A 21,755-nucleotide genomic window follows, 5' to 3' on the forward strand; every position below is an offset into this window, starting at 1 on the left:
AGAAAAGAAAAGAAAAGAAAAGAAAAGAAAAGAAAAGAAAAGAAAAGGAAGCCACAACAGCTAGGCATGGTGGTGTATGCATGTAATCGCAGCACTTGGGAGGTAGAAGCGGGCAGATCTCTGTGGGTTCAGGCCAGCCTTGTCTAGAAAGCCAGTCCAGAACAGCCAGGGTTACACAGAGAAAGACTGTAACAAACAAACAAACAAACAAACAAAGCCACAGCAAGGAAGAGGTTTGACTATTACAACTGTTGTGCCCAATTCGCAAGACCCCAGAAGACTACCAGGAGTGGAGTACATTGCAAAACACATGAGGATCTTTCAATTACAAGCTAGAGCTTGGGCTCATACCCTTACTGATGCAGCAGTTGAGAGTAGAGTCCCAAGCTCAGGGTAGATGGGTGATTTAAAGGTCCCTGTCTCTCCCAGTGCTCCCAAAGCAGGGGAATTCCTGCCTGACAAGTGTCTATTGGTTGAAACACAAAAGGGGATGTTACATTTTGAACTGATTGACTGTAGGAAGGCCCCCAAACCATTAGTGGTCTGGCTTCCCTTGTTTGGCTGTCCAAGGTGAGGGGGGCACTCTGGGCAGTTTCCTAGCAACTGTATCTCTAGTGGGCAGGAAAAGAATGCAGTAAGACTGGTTCCTCCAGGCAGGTGGCTGGACATGTTTCCATCTGTCTGGCCTTTGTTCAGGCTTGTGCTTTAAACTTTAAACCAATAGCTTAAAAAACTAAGTTTTAATTCTTTGGTCTCTCACAGCTAACTCCCAATCCCTCTCACCTGTTGAACTCCTGATGAGCTTTTAATTTATTTAAATGAAACCTCTGGAACAATACTACTCCATAAGCCTCATCCTATCCCTCCTGCTCACATGCTCTGGTTTTATTTCCTGGCCCCTGCTCTAATTCATTGTTTGTAGAGCTTCTCAGCTCTGTGCTCACCCACTGTATTTTTCCGGTGCTTCTGAAGGGCAAGGACCTGCCCTTTTCATTTCTTCCTGGAAGAACTGTTATCAGAGTACTGAGAAGGGAACAGTGGAGTTTGCTGAGAGGTTATTAATAGAGCTGGGAGAAGGAAGCCATCCTTGTAGCTCATATCACCTGAACTGTGACTTAGGTTGTCAGGAAATGACTATTTACATGAAGGTATCGCATGCATGTGCCAAGGCTCTGGCTCTGCCTGAATTACCGAAGCATGAGCTCCAAAACCAGCCATGGAATAACTTCTGGTATCTGCTGCAGCTGGTGGAGACTGGTTTATATAAATCTTCTGCCTAGAGCTTGGTGACCAGGCAGACTATGTGAGGCAGAAAGAGGCGGTGGGGAGCTGTCGGAAAGAGAAACCACTTGCCTTTCCTCTCAGCCAACCCTTGTATCCCTAATCCCTGTGTGGTGTGGTCACTCTGTGTCTCAATAGGATGACATAGCTCTTTGTGCTGATGGCAGTCGGAGCACTTAATGCTCAGCTGTGAGCATGGGATACACGTCCTTAAGTCCTCTGTTGGATATTATTTTAAAGTCCTGATTTATAAAATTGGGATTAAACTTTTTTTAAGGACAGGGTCTCTCTATGTAGCCCTTGATATCCTGGAACTGACTATATAGACCAGGCTTGCCTGGAACTGATGATCATTAAGCTATTTCTGCTACCCAAGTGCTGGGATTAAAGATGAATGCTATCATGGCTTAAACTTAAATTTCTTAGTGTTTTGTGCTTCTTTATTTCTCTAAAATTAAACAACCCTTTTCATGCTTGCTGTGTTCCTTATTGGTAGATAATCGTCACTCAAAGCATGCTTGTGGATTGAAATATAACAGACTCCCAAACCTTAGTGGGTCCCAGATCTTAGCACAACTGACACAGAAACACCACCCAGACCTTAAAACATCAGTCCCAAAATCTGCCAAAAGGGAAGCAAAGGCCGAATCCATCAAAGACTCAAGTTCAGAGCTGCAGGACCCTGAAAAGTCCCAAAATGTACTAACTTTCCTTTTTTGGCTTCTGTAGTTCTGCTTTCTGCTAACCAAAGTATGCCACCTGTGATGTGGATTTTCTGCATAAAAGACAAAGGACAGTGGGGCTCAGGCTGCATGATTTGGGGTTCTTCCTGCAGACACCAGCCCGCGATACACTCTTTCTATTTGGCTTTAAAAGTATCTGTGTGTGTTCTCTGATGGACTTAACTTGAAACAGAAGAACTGAACATTGTTACCAAATGTTGTCAACTGGAGTAGAAGCCTACATCAATTTATAGGAAAAAGATATTGATGAAATGTGCAAGGAGACTCGGTAATACTCTGTAATGGACTAATTGATTATTTTATAATAAGAAAACAATTGACTAGGAAAGACTACATCAGCATTATTGGCAAAAATAAATCATTTAAAGTCTACAGTCAATTGAGAATGAATGCAAATAGTTTTCAGACCTTTCACTTTAATTTTACTTGATTGAAATAACATTTGAAACTATTATGCCAGTAGGAATAAGTGCTCATACTCTTATTACCAGGGAAGGTAAGTGAGAAAAATCAAAATGCTCTGATGCTGGAGGGTGTAGATCAGTGGTTAGAGCCCTTGCTTGCCATGTATGATGTGCATTCTATGTTCTATCTCTGGTATTGCAAACAGCAGTCAAAAACACTGATTAATTTTTAAAAGAAAGAGGAAAATATTTAGTCAAAATTTTTTTTTGTATTCAAGTAGTTTCTTGCTAGAATGGACAATGATACTGACTGACTTTCCTGCTTGCTTTCCTTCCTTTTTTCCTTCCCCTCCTTTCTTCATTTGTGTGTGTGTGTGTTTTATTTAGGTATAGTTGACAAATAAAATTGCATAAACTTGGGCTGCCAAAATGGCTGAAAAGGCAGATATTCTTGCAGTGCAGGGCCTGCTGGCTAGAACTGATCCCTGTAGCCCATGGGAGAAGGGAAGAACTGACACTAAAGTTGTTCTGTGATCTCCAATGTGCATCACGCATGACTACCTGCATACACACAATTTAGAAATTCATGAAATTTAATAATTTAATTTTTAAAATTGCATGAATATAAACTTTTTAATGTGATGATTTGACTTGTATGTATACTGCAGAGTGATTAATATGATCAAATTAGTTGACAAATACATAATTTCAGAGGATTCTATCTCCTGTCCTACGAGCTCCAAAGATCTATTTTCTTTTTTAAAATTAATTTATTTATTTCTTACAGTTTATTCACTTTGTATTCCAGCTGTAGCCCCCTTCTTTGGCCCTCCCAAGCCCACTCTCCCTCCTTTTTCTATGCCCCTCCTGAAGTCCAGTGATAGGAGAGGTCCTTCCATCTGACCCTAGCCTATCAGGTCTCATCAGGACTGGCTACATTGTCCTCCTCTGTGACCTGGTAAGGCTACTCCCCCCTCAGGGGGAGATGATCAAAGAGCCAGACCCTGAGTTCATGTCAGAGACAGTCCTTGTTCCCCTTACTAGGGTACCTACCCACTTGGACACTGAGCTGCCATAGGCTGCAATCTGTGCAGGGGTTCTAGGTTATATACATGAAGGGTCCTTGGTTGGTATATCAGTCTCAGAAAAGACCCCCGTGCCCAGATTTTTTTTTATTCTGTTGCTCTCCTTGTGGAGCTCCTGTCTTCTCCAGGTCTTTCTATCTCCCCTTTCTTTCATAAGATTCCCTGCACTCTGCCCAAAGTTTGGCCATGAGTCTCAGCATCTGCTTCCATACCCTGCCAGGTAGAGTCTTTCAGAGGCCCTCTGTGGTAGGCTCCTGTCCTGTTCCCTGTTTTTTCCCTCTTCCGGTGTCCATCTCATCTGTCTTTCTGAGTGAGGATTGATCTTACCCAGGGTCCTCCTTCTTGATTAGCTTCTTTAGGTGTACAGATTTTAGTATGATTATCCTATATTGTATGTCTAATATCCACTTATTATATACCATGTGAGTATATATGGTGAGTATATACCATGTGTGTCTTTCTGCTTCTGGGATACCTCACTCAGGATGATCTTCCCTAGTTCCCACCATTTGCCTGCAAATTTCATGATTTCCTTGTTTTTAATTGCTGAGTGGTATTCCATTATGTAAATGTCCCACAATTTCTGTATCCATTGCTCCACTGAGGAACATCTGGGTCATTTCCAGCTTTTGGCTATTACAAATAAAGATGCTATGAACATGGTTGAGCAAATGTCCTTGTTGTATAAGATCTATTCCTTGTAGGCAATATCAATTCGATACAGTATTACAGCTCCAATCACCCTGCAGCACACTAGATCATGAGAACTCCTTATTCATCTTTTTGGCAATGGTGTCAATGGATTTTGTTTTTGTTTTGAAATGGTGTCTCTCACTGTAGCCCAGGGTGGCCTGATCTTGAACTCACAGCCTTTCAGCCTTAGACTCTCAAGTGCTGAGATTGCCAGGCATGAACCACCATGCCAATTCAGAATTTATTCATTTTAGAGCTGAAATTTTATACCTTTCCCTTCGTTCCCCCACACTCCTCTGCCGGCAACTCCCACTTGCTGTGTTCCTGTGGTAAGGAAGCACCACACAGTATTTGTCTTTGTCCTTATTATTTTACTTAATACCCATAAAGTTCATCCAGGTTGTCTCAAATGACAGTTCTTTTCTCCTCTTTTACACTGTTTTTTTTTTTTTTCTTTTTTCTGCGATAGGATCTTCTGTAACCCAGGCTGAACCCAAACTTGTCTTCCTCCCCCTTCTGCTTCCTGGATTACAAGTATGTGCCACAATGCTTCTTTAAGATTTTTTAATTGATGAATAATGGACCATTGTTAATACATGCAATGACTTCTTTATCCATTTATCCATTGATGGACAAGTGGGTTGTTTCCATTGTTCAGCTCCTGTGGATAAACAGAGGCCTATAGAAGCCTCTTTGAGATATTGATTTTGTTTCCTTCAGAATCTCAGAAGTGTAACTGCTTAATCATATTTGAGTTCTATTTTATTTTTTTTGTAATTGTATATCAATTTATACTTTCTAAGTACAAGTGTTCCCTTTTTCCATGTCTTTTTAAAGCTTTAAAAAATAATTATGTGACATTAAATTAATTCATATATTTGTGTCTATGTGTGTTTAGGGAGGACAGGCTAGCCAGAGGACAACTTACAGGATTTGATTCTTTCCTTCCATCATGTGGGTTCTGGGGATCCAGTTCAGCTTGTCAGGGTTGGCAGCCCATCTCATGAATGCCTTTAACGATTGTCTTTTATCTTTTCGATGACAGCCATCCTAACAGGGATGTTGGTATCCTACTGCGATTTTCATTTGCATTAGTGTGATAATTAGATATGTTGAACACTTTTCATGATCCTGTTGGCCACTTGTAATCTTTAGAAAGACATATATTTGGCTTTTTTGCTCACTTTGTGATTAGTTTATTTGGTTTTTGCTGCTGAATTGCGTGAGTTCCTTATAGACTCTGTGCTAACTCCATACCAGACTCATGACTTGCAGGTGTTTCCTTTTGTTCTGACTGATGGTGCCTTCTTTTGTTCTGCAGAGGAATTTAAATTTGCTGGAGTCTTACTGACTTCCTCTTTAGCTGTTTCGGCTTTGGTTGCAATATCCAAAACATTGTTCTAAGAATGGCAAGGAGGTTTTTTTTTTGTTTTGTTTTGTTTTGTTTTGTTTTGTTTTTCTCTCAGAAGGATTTAGTAATATGTTTTGGGGAAGGATGTATTTTGGACACAGTTTTGAAGTCTTGGTACATGGTCAGCTGACTGCACTGTTTTGGGGCATTTCATGAGGCAGAGCATCAGGTGCTGGCTGTTGGCACGATGCTTGTATTTTTATGGTATTTACTGGCCCTCAAGATGTCATAACTGCCCTATCCTTACATAAACCTGCCTAAAACATTATTCCTGATTGGTTAATTAATATGGCCTCTATCTGGGGCAGGGCGAAAGGAGGTAGGCATGGCTAAGGTTCCCAGGCTTTGGGTACAAAAGAATAACAGGAAGGAGACAGACAGAGGGAAAGAGAGGAGGAAGGAAGATGCCACGATGGGTTATCGTGGAGAGAGAACCACATGGGCCAGGAGAAAGTACTCTAAGAATGGCATGGAAAGGCCCAGATAAAAAATCCAAGCAAACATCTTGGGATTATGGATGGAAGGTAGCCTAGACAGGAATGGATAAAGCAGGCATGGGGTGGGGCTAGAAGATGTGAGACAGCGTAGGTGAAATATCTGTCCAGCTCAAGGTAATCTAAGGCAATTATAAAATCTAACAGATGCCTGTGTCGTATTGATTGTGATACTGCTGAAATAATTATTGGGCTAATAGTAAATGATATTTAGCCCAATCTCACTTATTTTCAACAACAATTAGGGTGAGAAGGCATGGTGGAACAAACTCATGTGTTTGAATGCTTGGCCACAGGGAATGCCACTGTTAGGAGGGAGGTGTGGCTTTTTGGATTAGGTGTGGCCTTGTTAAAGGAAGAACATTGCTTCAGAGGTGGGCTTTGAGGTCGCAGATGCTCAAGTTACACCCAGTGTGAGATAGTCTTTTCCCGGTTGTCTTCTGATCAAGATGTAGAACTCTTGGCTCCCTCAGCACAGTGTCTGCCTGCATGCTGCCATGCTTCCCACCATGATGATAATGGACTAAACCTCTGAACTGTAAGCCAGCCCCAGTTAATTGTTTTCCTTTGTAAGAGTTGCCTTGGTCATGGTGTCTCTTCACAGCAATAAAACCATAAGACAGAAATGTCACACAACAAAATCATCCAACAGTGGCTTTTCTGGATGTATTCCAGTTAAGGGGAATATGACTAGAAATATATATATATATATACAAGAAATCTGTATAATAATATCTAGTGCAATGTGAATGTTAGGTCTGGAGTTATTATGAAGAATTAATAGAAAAATTGATAAGGAGGGAAGATCTCTGTCCATGAGCAGTATTGGTGCATTTTTTTTCTGATCATTTAAAAAAGATTTATTTTATGTGTTTGGGTGTTTTGCCTACATGTATGTATGTGTATCATGCATGACACACATACAGAGGTCGTAAAGGAGTACTGGATTTCCTGAAACTGAAGTTATGGATGGTTGTGAACTAACATGTGGGTGCTAGGAATCAAAACTGGGTCCTCTGTCAAAGCAACAAGTACTCTTAATCACTGAGCTATCTCTCCAGACCCCTGAATAATTTTTTGGTTCATGGTTAATGGAACTTTGGTTGAATAGCTCATGACTATGAAGAACTGACTGCATCTTATTCTAATTTTATTGGTGAGAAAATTGATCTGAATTCCTTTATTTAAGAAACCAGCAGCAAGAATTAGAAGTACACAGCCTTAAAAGCTGTATTCTTTCCATTATATTGATTGAGGAACTATTTTTTTTTCTGTCCTAACATTTTTCTTTAGGAAATACTTAGCACTTTCTTTAATTAAATTTCTGGGGTTTTATTTGTTTGTTTTGTGCTTTTGCTGTTGTTTCGTTTTTTGAGAGAGGTCTCATAAATGTAGCTTTGCCTCCTTATTTACTATGTAGACCACAGTGGTCTGGCATTCATAGAGATTCACGCACCTCTGCTTCAGAATGCAAGGGTTAAAGGCATGTGCACCAGGCTTGGCTTTTCAATTCATTTTTAAGACATTCTCTCCTTTGAAATGCCACTCTAGAAACATAACTTTTAAAACATTACTATTTTTTTTTTCAATTAATGTACAAAACACTGGGTTTCCCTGTGGAATTCATACACATGTACCATCATCCCTTGCTTATATTTACCAGACCCAGGGTATCAAACATCAGAATACATGAGAGCATAGGGCCACATGGCTACCGTGTTTATGGGGAGGGTTACGCCTCTGAGGTAGCAGGAGAAAGCAATTTGGGGTTGTCAATGTTCAACAGAAGTACCTGGGGTGGCACTTAGAAATAATCAAATTTTAAGTATAGTCATGTCCCCAAACAGAAAAGCAGAAGATGCTTTTGAACATGGAATTATCTAGGGAGCAAAGTCAATCTCTTTCTTCCCTCTCTTTATTTTATCAAACCCAGGGCCTAGTATGTTCTAGGCACTTTGTGTACAACTGAGCCACATCTTCAGTCCTATCACATTTTCTTAAGGAAACTTCACAAAGATAATTTCTAAAATACAAGATATGATTGGGGAAGGTAGACCAAAAGGCCCTGGGAAAGAGATCTGAATCTGTCTACTTTGGGACTAGTCATTTACTACATGCAAGGAGGTCCCTGTCTGTCTTTTTTTGTTTTTTGTTTTTTTCTGTGTAAAAGCAGGGAACAAATTTCCTTTTAAAGAAGATGCCTTTTCTATTCCTCAAAACAGTGTTTATCATCAAAAATGAGAAGCCAGTGCCAGGCTGAGCTTGTGGAAGCAGATCTTATAGCAGTAGCTCTTATCATCATAAATCCCTATTATATTTCACAGTCACGTTCTCATGATTTATTTCCCTTGAAGTTCAGATTCTCTTCCTTTTGGTTGGAGGCTAAAACTACTTCACTGAGGCCTACTTCATTTTATGATACCACGCATGTAAATACAAAAAGAATGCACCAGTCTCCTGTTAATCTGTAGCATAGTTCTAAGGCCTCTGGCACTAACCTAAGAGGTTGAAGAAAAGTTTTTCTTTCCTGATGAACAGCAATGGACAGTAAATATGTTCCCCTGTAGAACTGAACAAAAAAGCTGGGAGGGGACTAAAGTTACAGACTTTTTAAAAAATACAGAAATAATATACAAAATAATATATTAAAATTTGGAGGAGGAATATAGAAATTCTGAATTCACTGGGTGATAGTCCCAGTACCTTAAGAAAAAGATTGAATTATTTGTTTATTTATTTATTTGTGAATATAGGTGGATGCAGGTGCTATTACAGGTGTTTGGAGACACACAGCTTTAGGGGGTATTTGGATCTGGACTCTGATCCTCATTATTGTACGCCAAAGGCTCTTAACCTCTGAGCCATCTCATCAGTCCCTGTCCTCACCATCTTTAACAAACATTTCTAAGGGAGAAATACTTCCTATTCTACCATAGCCTATCCTATCTTATTTATGAGAAGTCCATGTATGTAACCTAAAATTGACAAATAATGGGATCGCCATCGCTTTACATAGCAGACATGCCAAGAGTGATAGAACTGCCCAGCAGAAGGGACAAAGAAGAAATGGGGAAAGAAAGGGAAAAGCAGCAGTGCAGCCGTTATTCCTCTCGGGAATGCTCATGAAACAGGAAAGGGAAGTGCTATATAAGCTCAGACAATAGGAATGAGATAAACACAGGAATGCTGATTTCCTCAGAGAATACAAATGAAAACAATTATGCAGTACGGCCACAAACCCACACGATGGCTAAGACGGTAAAATGCGACCATAGAATTCACTCAAGTATTTCAACCCATCAATGGAATCAACAATCAGTTCATACAAGCCTGTAGCATACAACAGTTAGAATAAGCAGGCTACAAGAAGACCGTGATTGCTATTTTTAGTTGTCAACTTGACTACATCTGTAATTAACTAAAACCCCCAAATGGCTGTGCATAGCTACGAGGGATTTTTGCTTAATTTAGTCAGTTCAGGTAGAAAGTCCACTTCTAATCTGGGTTTCTGAGGTGGGAAGACTAACCTCTAATCGGAGCCACACCTGCAGGCAGCCTGTGTTAAAAACATGGACGAAGAAAACTTGCTCAGTGTGTGGCAGCTTACGCCTTTAATCCCAGCCCTCAGGAAGCAGAAGCACGCTGATCTCTGTGAGTCCGAGGCCAGCCTGGTCCACCAAGCATGTCCAGGACAGCCAGGGCTACACAGAGAATCCCTGTCTCGAAAAATCAAGAAAAAGAAAGGAAGGAAGGAAGGAAGGAAGGAAGGAAGGAAGGAAGGAAGGAAGAAAGAAAGAAAGAAAGAAAGAAAGAAAGAAAGAAAGAAAGAAAGAAAGAAAGAAGATAGAGCTCTTGTTTCCTGCTTGCTCTTGATCTTACTAGCAAGTCCATTCCTTTATTGGCATTAGAGCCTGCTTCTTTGGAATTCTGGCATATACTGAAGACCAGCTGAGACATCCAGCCTGGACTGAAAAACTACTATATTCTTTGACCTTTTGTTGGTAGACAGCCATTATTAAACTAGGTAGGTCACAGCCTATAAGCCATGCGTATGTGAACAATATACATATACATATATATATATATATATATATATATATATATATATATATATATGGCTTATATATATGGCTTGAGAGAGAGAGAGAGAGAGAGAGAGAGAGTCATTATGTACATTCTATTTCCCTAGAGAACCCAGACTAATACACAGACTAAAGAACAGTACATCTTATATAGATAATGTTGGGCCAAAAAGGTGAGGCATTAAAAAGTATATGCTGCTTTATTCCTGGTTTTATCAAACACAAACATAGTCAAAGCTAATCAGTAGCCTTAGGAGGACAAGCTTGACATGGCTGCCATTGGAAAAGAATGATCAAGGAGTCTCTGGTATGTTGGTCACATGATTCCCAAACTCAGTGAAAATTATATGCTTTTATTTTGTCAAAATGTATCAAGCTATGCTCTTAAGCTTTTATACTTAACAAATTTCTTTTTGCATGTTTGTATGTGTATGTTGGTACAGTCTGTATGTACACATGTGTACACGTTTCTATGGAAACTGGAGGTCAACCTTCAAAGTCGTTCCTTACATGCTGTTTGTTAGAGACAAAGAATAATATCAGTGTTTCACAAAGGAACATATGAGCAAAGTGAAAATAGCCTGCCAAGGGAATTCTTTTTGTAAAAACAAACAAACAAACAAACAAACAAACAAAGGTGTGTCACCCAGGCTTGGCTAATAACAAGCACACCAGGCCAAGATGGCTTCTGTCTTTATCCCTGTAATAGGTGGTGATTTTGTCTCCTACTGTTAGTGGGAGGTCAGCTACACAATCTGATGAAACTGGCTGATTAGCACAAAGAGAAAATGGACCCATCAGAAAATAGAAGCTCGTACCTTCCTAAAACCAAGCCAAAACAATGCCTTCCCAAACTACCAATTTACCTTTGGTAAAAACAGACCCAGCCAAACGAAAATCATTTCTCAGCTGGGTGTGGTGGTGCACACCTTTAATCTCAACACTGGGGAGGCAGAGGCAGGTAGATCTCTGAGACCAGCCTGATATACAGAGAAGTTACAGGACACCCTGGGCTAGTACATGGAGAAACCCTGTTTTGAAATGAAAAAAACAAAACAAAACAAAACAAATGTTGAAGCCCAAGAATTGCCACAGAAACCACTCAGATACCAGTCTCAGCTAGATATTGATGGTTTATTGAATGCCCTTCCCAAAGCTGATTGTGATTAGGGCCACAGAAAGGGTTGGGAGCCTAACACATCCATCTGTTCTTACAGCAGGCTTTTTACAGGAACACCAAGTATAGAAGGTAAAGGGAGGCAGTGTTACATTTTGGCTAACTATACAAAGCAATATCACATTTTTGGCTAATTAGGCAAAGTATTATCAAATAACTTTTAAGCTGATTGGTCCTAAGTGAGGTAAGTGAGGCTGTAGCTCCAATCTTTCAGAGTACAACCAGAACACAGCCAAATGCAGAGATAACACAGACTGCAATCAGAGCGCAGACAAGTGAGACGCTAACAAAGCATGAGCGATGAAACCACTGAGTCATAGTAAAATATAAGGTTAGCTTGACACTCTGGCAGGGTCTGTTGCTGTCAGCTATGAATAACTACTTCTAGGAAGCAGAGTTAAAAATTTTTTTAACTTAATTTTACCTTATAAACAAAAATGGATACTGAATACAAAATGGCTATGTTACAAAGATCAGGCTTCAACACAAAAGCAAAAAACTAAGCAAATCTAAAAACCGAAAACAACAGCAACAACAAAAACCTTTTTTGACATCGTCACCTTGTCTTTGTTTTTAAGATATGGTCTCTCATGGAAACCTGAGGATTAAGCAAGGCTTGCTGATTAGTTAACTACAAGGCTATGCCTATTTCTGCCTTTCCAGGGCTGGGTTACAAACTAGTATGACCAAACCAGGCTTGGTTTAGCTTGCTTGTTGGAGACTGAACTCAGAACCTATGATGCTTGCATGGCAAATACTTCATCAGTTGAGCTATTTCTTTAATCCTTGTTTTTGCTTTTCTGAGGCAGGGTCTCATATAGGTGAGGCTAGTCCCAAACTCCAAACTCTCTATGTAGTCAAGGATAATATTGAACTTTCGATTATCTTGCCTCTATCTTCCAAGTGCTGGAGTTACAAGTGTGTACTGCAATGCTTGTTGAAAAGATGCTGGTGATCAAATCCATGACCTTGTGTAGGCTAGGCAAACATTGCGCAGCTGAGTTACATCCCCAGCCCCACGAGATTTTGTACTTTTCTGATTTGGTAAGTATACCAACAAAAAAAGAACTTTTAACAGAAGAATTTTAATGATAAAAATTAATTATGCAGGGGAGAAAACAGTTGAGAAATAACAAAGCCTGAAGGGCACTTGGAGACTGAACATAAAGCATGTGTTCTTGCAAGATGAAGAAACCGTGGCCGGGTGATAAGTGTTCAGTGAGAGTCCCCTGAGCACTCTTTTTGGCAGGGTCTATAATTGGCCATCAGAGCACTGGACCTACTGGGCTTAGTTTAGCAAGAATGCTGCCTGTGGTTTGTACCTGATTGCATTACCCTTCTAAACCCCTAGCCAGCCTTTAGTAAGACTCCTGTTGGGCTAGTTTAACAACAATCCCCCACTCATGATATCTAATAGGGTCACCTCTAGTTACATTTCTTCAGCACTGCTTTGGCTCTGCTTGTTGGTTCTAAATCCCTGCCATCTTTGCTGTATTTGGAACTGAGGTCAGCTGTGCCTGGAGACCTTCCTTCCCAGTAGCTCAGGTGTATTCTTCCTACCATTTGTATCAAGTGTCCAGTATGTCATCTTTCTTTTACAGTAGTGCTAGAGTCACCCAGCAGCTATATTTGGACATAGAGTAGATGACCTTGACTACAGATGATGAAGTGGAAGGAGAGTTGCCTTGGTTTCTCCCTTCTCCCCTACTTCTGACATCCAGGCTTGGTGAGGCCTTGGGTTTGATACAAGCTAACACACACACACATTATATATACACACATATATGTATACACACTATGTGTGTATATATATATATATATATATGTATATATATATGTTATCAGCAATAAAGAAGAATGATAAGTTCTACAAGAGCACAAATTTAATATCTAACTGTAGATAAAATACCCAAATAGGGGCTGCACAAAATAATTTGAATAGATAAATTTCTCTAACTTTTTTTTTTTGAGACAGGATTTCTCTGGGTGTAGCCCTAGCTGTCCTAGAGTTGCTTTGTAGACCAGGTTGGCCTCAGACTCACAGCAATCCACCTGCCCTTGCCTCCCTGAGTGCTGGGATCAAAGGCATGAGTTACCACACCTGGTTAATTTACTTAACTTTTTTGTTAATAAATTCTATCTATCTATCTATCTATCTATCTATCTATCTATCTATCTATCTATCTATCATCTACCTATCTATCATTACCATCCATTTATGTGTATGAATATTTTTCCTGCATGTATGTATGTGCACCACATCTATTCAGTGTTCATGGAAACTACCATGGGTACTCTGGAAGAGAGGCCAGTGCTCTTATCCACCAAGAACTGGTTATGTAGCTGAGTACAACCACAAAAAACTTCTATTTTTAATTTATTTGTATATTTATTTAGACACCTGCCTCTGTTTCCAAGTGCTGGGATTAAAGGCACAACCATGACCCTCTCATGCTTCTACTTTCACCTCCCAAGTACAGAGATATAGGTATGAGACACTACACCTGGTTTCATGTTGTGCTGAGGACCAAATCTAGAGCTTTGTTTGGGCAATAACTGAGTTACATATAACCCTGGCTTTTGGTGTTGTTTTGGTTTTAAGGTGTATATTTTTCAGGGATGAAGAGATGGCTTTGTTGGGAACCAGCAAAATAAACTTATCCTAAGCACTACCATTACGTTTTCAGACTCCATTTAATCATAGGAAAAAGCCAAATTCAAGGTCCCAGGCCCTAGGGGAACTTATAACCACCTGTACCTCCAGTCCTAGGGAATCCAATGTCGTCTTCTGGCTTCCCTAGGGACAGGACATGCACAGATAAACAAGCAGACAAAATACCCACACACACACAAAATTAAAATTAAAAAAAAAATTTTATGTGAAGAGAACTCTTCTTAGATTTAAAAATCAATTAATTGCTCAGTAATGGATTTGAGGAGCTATAATGTATCCACAACATAATAAATAATAAAAAAGAATCTGCACTCAGAATGTCTCCATTGCATGATGTTACTGTCAACAGCCGATAGAATGTTGTGGTTGAAAGTTCTTAGGAAAAAGGCACACCTGCTCGAATGTTCTACACAGGATGATTCGGACATCAGTGATTGTGGAGAGGGGGGAGGGTTGCAGGTCCATGGCCTACTTACAAAATATGTAGGTCCTTTAAATAGCCATTGTCCTCCTCTGTGTGTGACCTGATGTCATTGTGACTACCACGTGAAACTTGTTGAGTTATATCAACTTAGCTTTCACCAACCCAAAAGTTAAGCATACCATTAGACAGTATCTGAGGCCTATGGCAAATTTTTCTCCAATTTGTTATATAACTTGCTGTCTTAATCATTGTTTCATTGCTGTGAAGAGACCAAGGCAATTCTTACAAAACCAAAAAGCCCCTCTTGCTCCTGTGACACACTTCCTCCAATAAGGCCATGCCTCCTGATCCTTCTAATTCTTTCAAAGTGTTCCATTCCCTAGTGACTAAGCATTCCTATATATGAGCCTATGGGGGCCATTCTTATTAAAGCCACAACACTTGCCTATTGCATATACCCACCAATGTGCATTAAAACTGTATCAATTTACTTTTTGGTCTTCTGTTCAATTCCATTGATCTACCAGTCTGTTTCTAAGCCAGTACCATGCAGTTTTTATTACTGTTGCTCTATAGTACAGCTTGAGATCAGGGATGGAGATACCTCCAGAAGATCTTTTATTGTAGAGGATTGTTTTAGCAATTCTCGGTTTCTTGTTATTCCATATGAAGTTGAGAATTTTTCTTTCCAGGTCTGTAAAGAATTGTGTTGGCAATTTGATGGGAATTGCATTGAATCTGTAGATTGCTTTTGGTAAGATGGCCATTTTTATTATGTTAATCCTGCCAAGCCATGAGCATGGGAGATCTTTCCATATTCTCATATCTTCCTCTAATTCTTTCTTCAGAGACTTGAAATTTTTTTTCATACAAGTCTTTGACTTGCTTGGTTAGGGTTACACCAAGATACTTTATGTCATTTGTGGCTATTGTGAAAGGTGTTGTTTCTCTAATTTCTTTCTCAGCCCTTTTGTCTTTTGTATACAGGAGTGCTACTGATTTTTTTTGAGTTAATTTTGTATCTGGCCACTTTGCTGAAGGTGTTTATCAGCTGTAGGAGTTCCCTGGTAGAGTTTTTGGGGTCACTCATGCATACTATCATATCATCTGCAAATAGTGATAACTTGACTTCTTCCTTTCCCATCTGTATCCCCTTGATCTCCTTCAACTGTCTTATTGCTCTAGCAAGGACTTCCAGCACTATGTTGAAGAGATATGGAGAGAGTGGGCAGCCTTGCCTTGTCCCTGATTTCAGTGGAATTAATTTAAGTTTCTCTCTGTTTAGTTTGATGTTGGCTATAGGCTTGCTGCATATTGCCTTTACTATGTTTAAGTAAGTGCCTTGTATCCCTGATCCCTCCAGGACTTTAAACATAAATGAATGTTGGATTTATAATAATCATATTATAATCTGTACACTTAAAAAAGCTAAATAAGAAAGACCCTGGGTAAGATGCTCAATCCTCATTAAGAAAGGCAAGTTGGATAGACATTGGAAGAGGGTAACAACAAGGAACAAGACAGAAGCCTACCACCAAGGGCCTCTTAAAGACTCTACTCAACAGGGTATTAAAGTAGATGCTGAGACTCATAGCTAAACTTTAGACAGAGTACAGGGAATCTTATGAAAGAAAAAGGAGATAGAAAGACCTGGAGGGGACAGGAGCTCCACAAGGAGAGCAACAGAATAAAAAAAATCTGGGCCCAGGGGTCTTTTCTGAGACTGATACTCCAACCAAGGACCATGCATGGAGATAATGTAGAACCCCTGCACACATGTAGCCCATGGCAGCTCAGTGTCCAAGTGGGTAGGTACCCTAATAAGGGGAACAAGGACTGTCTCTGACATGAACTCAGTGACCTCCTCTTTGATCACCTCCCCCAAAGAGGGAGCAGCCTTACCAGGCCACAGAGGAAGACAATGCAGACAGTGCTGATGAAACCTGATAGGCTAGGGTTAGATAGAATGGGAGGAGGACCTCCCGTATCAGTGGACTTGAGGAGGGACATGGGAGGAGAAGAGGGAGGGAAGGTGGGATTGGGAGGGCCAAAGGAGGGGCCACAGCTGGGATACAAAGTGAGTAAATTGAAATACATAAAAAAATTTAAAATGTAAAAAAACCCAAAAATCTATCGATTTATTACTTCTTCCTAGTAAAATGTCATAAAATTACTACCTCATTAGGACACAGCATTTAGAAAAACTAAAATCTTTTTTTTTCCTGGAACTTGGTCACTTATATTGGTCTCTAGACTAAACCATACCCATTTCCTTTGAGGCAAGAGCTCTATTTTTGTACTAACAGTGTTCTTATTCTCTAAGTCGGTGTGAAGGAAGACAGAGCTATTTAAAAAATGGAGTGTGTCCATACATCATAATGGTACTATTACCTCACAATGGTATTAAGACATTGTAATGTTAAAATTTCCTTATAATGCTATTAGGACATTCTTATTTCCTCAAGATGTCCTAATGGATTCTATGACACTACAATGGTGTTACGACTTCACTATGGAATTATTTTGTCATAATCGTATTATGGCATCACAATGGAATTATGACATAAAAATGGTATTATGACATCGTAATTTTCTTAGGCTATCACAATGGTATTATATCATCATTACGTCAATAGAATAGAAATGGCACACAAATTTTCCCATCTGCAGAGATCTTTAGATAAATATGAAGATCACATGGGCTTGTGAGGGGACTATGTGTGGGCTGTTCAGGGGCTAAGATAGCTCACCCCCTTATTTATATTACAAAGAACATAAATGATGGACAAATTTACCCCTGTATGTTGAGGTGAATATAGGGGACTCCTTTTGTTTCATGTTTTGGGTTGACTCTGGTACAGGAAAGACATTGAGATACAGCATGAGCAGCCCTCTCTCAGAGTTGCAGAATATGGTATCTGGATGGTAGTAATTCAGTCAGTCTGGTAGGGCCCAGATGTATAGACTAATTCATGCAAAATGATTCGTAAGTCTGACAAGATCTACTGTCTGGCTGGATTCTGTTTCGTACCTGGGGATTGGGCCTGTTCCTCTTCTTCCTGGGGATAGGTTGGTTGAGGAGGGAGCTGTGGGTCAGGAAAGATGATGGGCAAGATGAAAGGGAATTTCGTCTGCTTGCCAGATGCTTGATATCCCCTCCAACCCTTTGACCTCAGGTGTGTTGGCCCTTTAATATCCCTTATACTGGATAACAACTACCTCCTCAGGAGCCAGACAGCTGCAAGGAAATTAAAGTCTTTTATTTGTTTTTAATACCTTCAACTGCTAAAATACTTCTCTTTTTTTTTGTAAATTGTTGGGGTTTGGTCTGATGCATGTTACTAACCCTCAAGATCTAGGTATGCCTATCTGTGTTGTGTAAAACTACCTGATTGGCTAATTAAATGACCTATACCTGAGTAGGTATATGGCTATGGTTCCTGGGCTTGGAGGGGACAGAGAGAATCATGGAAGAGAGATGAATGGGAAGAGAGGAGGAAGGAGGATGCCATGATGGGTTAACATGGAGAAGAAGACATGTGGGCCTAGAGGAAGGACTCCAATAATGGCATAGAAGGGCCCAGATGAAAAATTCAATTACCATAGGATTATGAATGGAAGTCAGTTTAGATGAGGAGGATTAAGGTAGATGGCATTGGTTGGGGGCTGGAAGATGGATGGTGAGGATATTGAGACAATGTAAGTGAAATATCTGCCTGGCCCAAGGTAAACAAGACAATTCTAAATCTAACAGGTGTCTGTGTCTTTTATTTGTGATAGCAGTTTAAATAATACCTCCCTGATAAACTTGGGGGGGGGGAAGTGGGAAAGGAGGTAGAAGGCATATGTGCATAGAGTGAATTTGGATGGGATGGAGGGGGCTGAGGTTGTATTGAAGGGAAGATGATTCAGGAGAAGAAGGGAAGAATGAGGATGAAAAAGATAAGCCTAAATTATAAAGAGGAGAGAGTAACCAGAGGGTCCTCAACCTCTAAAGGTGAAGGATAGGAGGTGAAAAAACTGGGTTTTCTAGAAATCAAAACAGTGGGATAATTTTTAAAAGCACAGATCTTGAGCTAGATGGGGGAGGAGGAGAGAGGTTAGTGCAAGTGTTTACCAGTGATCAATTTAAGGGGATTTATCAGGGTGTCCTGGGGGTCCTCATGATCTTAAACCATACTTCTCAGGCAATAGCTGGATCTAGGGAAATGATAGACAACCATCCCACTATACAGGGGATGTCAATTTACAAAAAGTGCCTTTTGAGATTAAAACACCATAGTCCTCTCAGCCCCTTGGAAGAGGTTGTTTTTTTGTTTGATTGTTTGTTTTGATTTTTGTTTTTAAGGAAAGAACAAATGGGTGATAACAGATTCAAGTGTCTCTATGTTAGGAGAAAGTACATGTTTCAGAATAGGATTACTAGGACTGGCCTAGAAACAACAACAATGAAGAGAACACAGCCCTCTGTAAGACCTGACACAGGTCCCATATAGAATGAATAAGTAGGGTTCCAAGTCAGAGGGTGTGGGACCCTATGAGCATTTGCATGGCTAGAAATTTCCCATACTTAGGAAGAAATTCATGGATAAGTAGATTAAATGAACAATGCCAACACTGAAAGCAGAGAGTGCTTGAGACAGCCGAGCTCCCCAGAGGTCATGACACTGGGGGTGAGGAGAAGCCCATGAGAACCCCAGGAAGAATTTTCTTTTCTCTGTGAAGGAAAAGATGCCCTAGGGCTGTCACTATAATCCCAAATGAAACTAGCATTGCTTATATAACATGAGCAATGAGGACAGAGTGAGAGGCTTTAAGCCACCACTAAGTATAAGTGAGTGCAGAAAACAGTCTAGCTTTCTTCCTCTTGGAACCAGTAATAGGGAGGGGATGAAAGAAGGAGACACTAATAACAAAATCAACAAAATAACTTTCTAGGCAGAGTATGCTCAACATGCATTAAACCACTCACACAGTTGGCCAACCACTCATCCAGAATTAAACCAAATCTCTCATGAGAGGCAGAATCAGGAAACCAGGTTCTCCTGTGTTGACATGTAGCTCAGTGTGGGAAAACTTCCCATCCCGCGGGGCTCAGTTATTCGTGGGGGCGAAGGGGGTCAATCCTGAAAAAGATGGGGGAGAGAGAGAAAGGACACAAGCAGACGGTTGCCGGTCAAGTGTCAGCTTTATTGAACTTTGGTGTTTCTTTTAAAACGTGGTTTTGGCAGGGCAGGGGAGAGGGGCGAGAAAGGGAAGTAGTAGTGGAAAAATACCAAGACCCTTGGTGGGAAGTTCCCAAGGCTAAGAAGGTGGGTTAAAGAGTTACAAGGCCCGAAGATAACATCGGTGGTCACATCGATGTGTCCCAAAGCAAACAGTTTTGGGAACAATGGGTCGTAAGAAGCTATGGCCTGCTGGCGTCCGGTGCTTATCTGGCAGGTCAGGCCCTTAGGAAGGGTCCCAGGGCTTTGTTCCCAACAAAAACTCATTAGGGGTTTCCTTCCCAACACTTAGGAAGGCTCCTCAGAGGGCATATGCTCCTTAATTCTAAGGTGGATTCCCAAGAAGCCAGTCTTTCTCAGTCAGAACTGGATTCAGTGTATGGACTTACCTCCTAAAAGTTCCAGAAAGACTTAATCTCTTTCAGTATCTTGGAACATGGCAGTCATTCCAGACCTCTCCAGACTCAGGGAGAGGAGTGTGGCTGCCAAGAGACATTGAATTGGGGGAAGTTCAGTAGGCATGTGGGCTTTCTGGAAGCCCAATTTGCAAGGTCTGTACCATGATGCACCCCAGAATTGCTTACCGCCTCTGACACCCCTTCTTTCTATGTTGCTGTATGTTTCAAAAATCTGGCCTGGTGTGAACTGCTACTTTCTAGGGATCTACCCACTCTGATTGAACAAACCTCCTATGAAATCTTTATGAAGATGCACTGCTGTTCAGATGAACTGATGGCTTCATTATTTCTAATAATAGCTTTATAGAATTTCTGACTTGGTTCAAACTACTTTAGAAGTAAAAGTTAAACAGCTGATAGAAAGTTGATGGCTGAAATACATAATTTTGTGGACTTTTTGATGCCTCACTAGCAGACAGGCTTAAGATAGATTTGTGGCTTCAAATGAGCTTTCACTCTAGATATGTCCCCACGAATCTTGGAATATACCATAGATATAGGCAGGTTGACTTGAAACTTCCCATGAAACCAAAAAGTAATGGGGCTACCAAGAAATGTTTAAATTAAGTACAAATCTCGATGCCAATAAATACAAACCGTTTCATTGTAATTCCTTACACCTTGTTAGCTTACAGTATAAAATACTGTCATTCTAAATTTACTTTGTATCTTGGAAGGAAAGACAGATAAAATTATTTTTCTGAGCGCACTATAAACTGAGAGATAGCTGGAAAATGTGTAGCCAGGTCAGCTCTAATTGAAAAGACACATATTCTAGTAACCTCTTGGACCCTGTGAACCTTGAGGTCTTGTCAACCTTTGTCATTCTGAACTCGCTATGAACTTATGTAATATACATATAGATTAGAAATGTTTAATGTAAGACATGTAACCTATTGTATCCTGTTGTATTTTCACATTCATCGTACTATGAGGTAATTCCTTTTCTGACATAGAGAGCTTTGTCTCAGGAGTATAAAAATTGTGACCATACAATAAAAGGGTTGAAGCTTTTTTTTTTTTTTTTTAAGGTTCTGTATTTTACTATTGGACAAATTTCGTCCCCAATTTAGATATGACCACGTCTCCAGGTTAAAAATGTAAAACTCCATCTGGTAGAATCAAATGATAACCATGATTCAGTGTAAACCCTCAGTCTTTCCAGTGTGTGAAGTCCCAGCTTCATTCTCCTCCAGTGTCTTCTTTTGGAGTTGAATATGATTTGGTGACCAGTTTTCACGTGAATCCACTGAGGAATAGGTCGATTTTGCTTTTGTTTTTTGGGCCAGGAATCCCTTGATTTGGAAAGTCTTATGAGAAGACATGGCCAGAAGCTAAGTTAGGTGTAAGGCACACAATGGTGGAGGAAAACGGAAGAGGAAGGGTTGAAGTTTTTTACTTCATCTACCCTTTCCTCTTGAATGCTTGTGTGTGTGAGTAGTCTATTTTCTATCTCTCTCTTATTTCTTATTCCCCTGTAGATTAACAAATAACAGACTCAGGGCTCTCCACCACTCTCTAAGACAAGAAGTCATACCTTCGTTGCAAAGAAGCCTATTTGATTTGCCCTTGAGCTAATCCCCAGATCAAAGAGTTTTGTTTTG

The 21,755-nt window shown here is 40.2% G+C and overlaps 1 pseudogene; it reads right to left on the reverse strand.

The window, feature by feature from the left end:
• Positions 1 to 21,220: 21,220 nt before the first annotated feature.
• On the reverse strand, positions 21,221 to 21,476 carry LOC129672544 (60S ribosomal protein L39-like; annotated as a pseudogene).
• Positions 21,477 to 21,755: the final 279 nt, after the last annotated feature.

The sequence above is a fragment of the Psammomys obesus genome, unplaced genomic scaffold (genome assembly GCF_907164565.1).
Source record: "Psammomys obesus unplaced genomic scaffold, mPsaObe1.curated_primary_1811, whole genome shotgun sequence".
NCBI classification, from domain to species: Eukaryota; Metazoa; Chordata; class Mammalia; order Rodentia; family Muridae; genus Psammomys; species Psammomys obesus.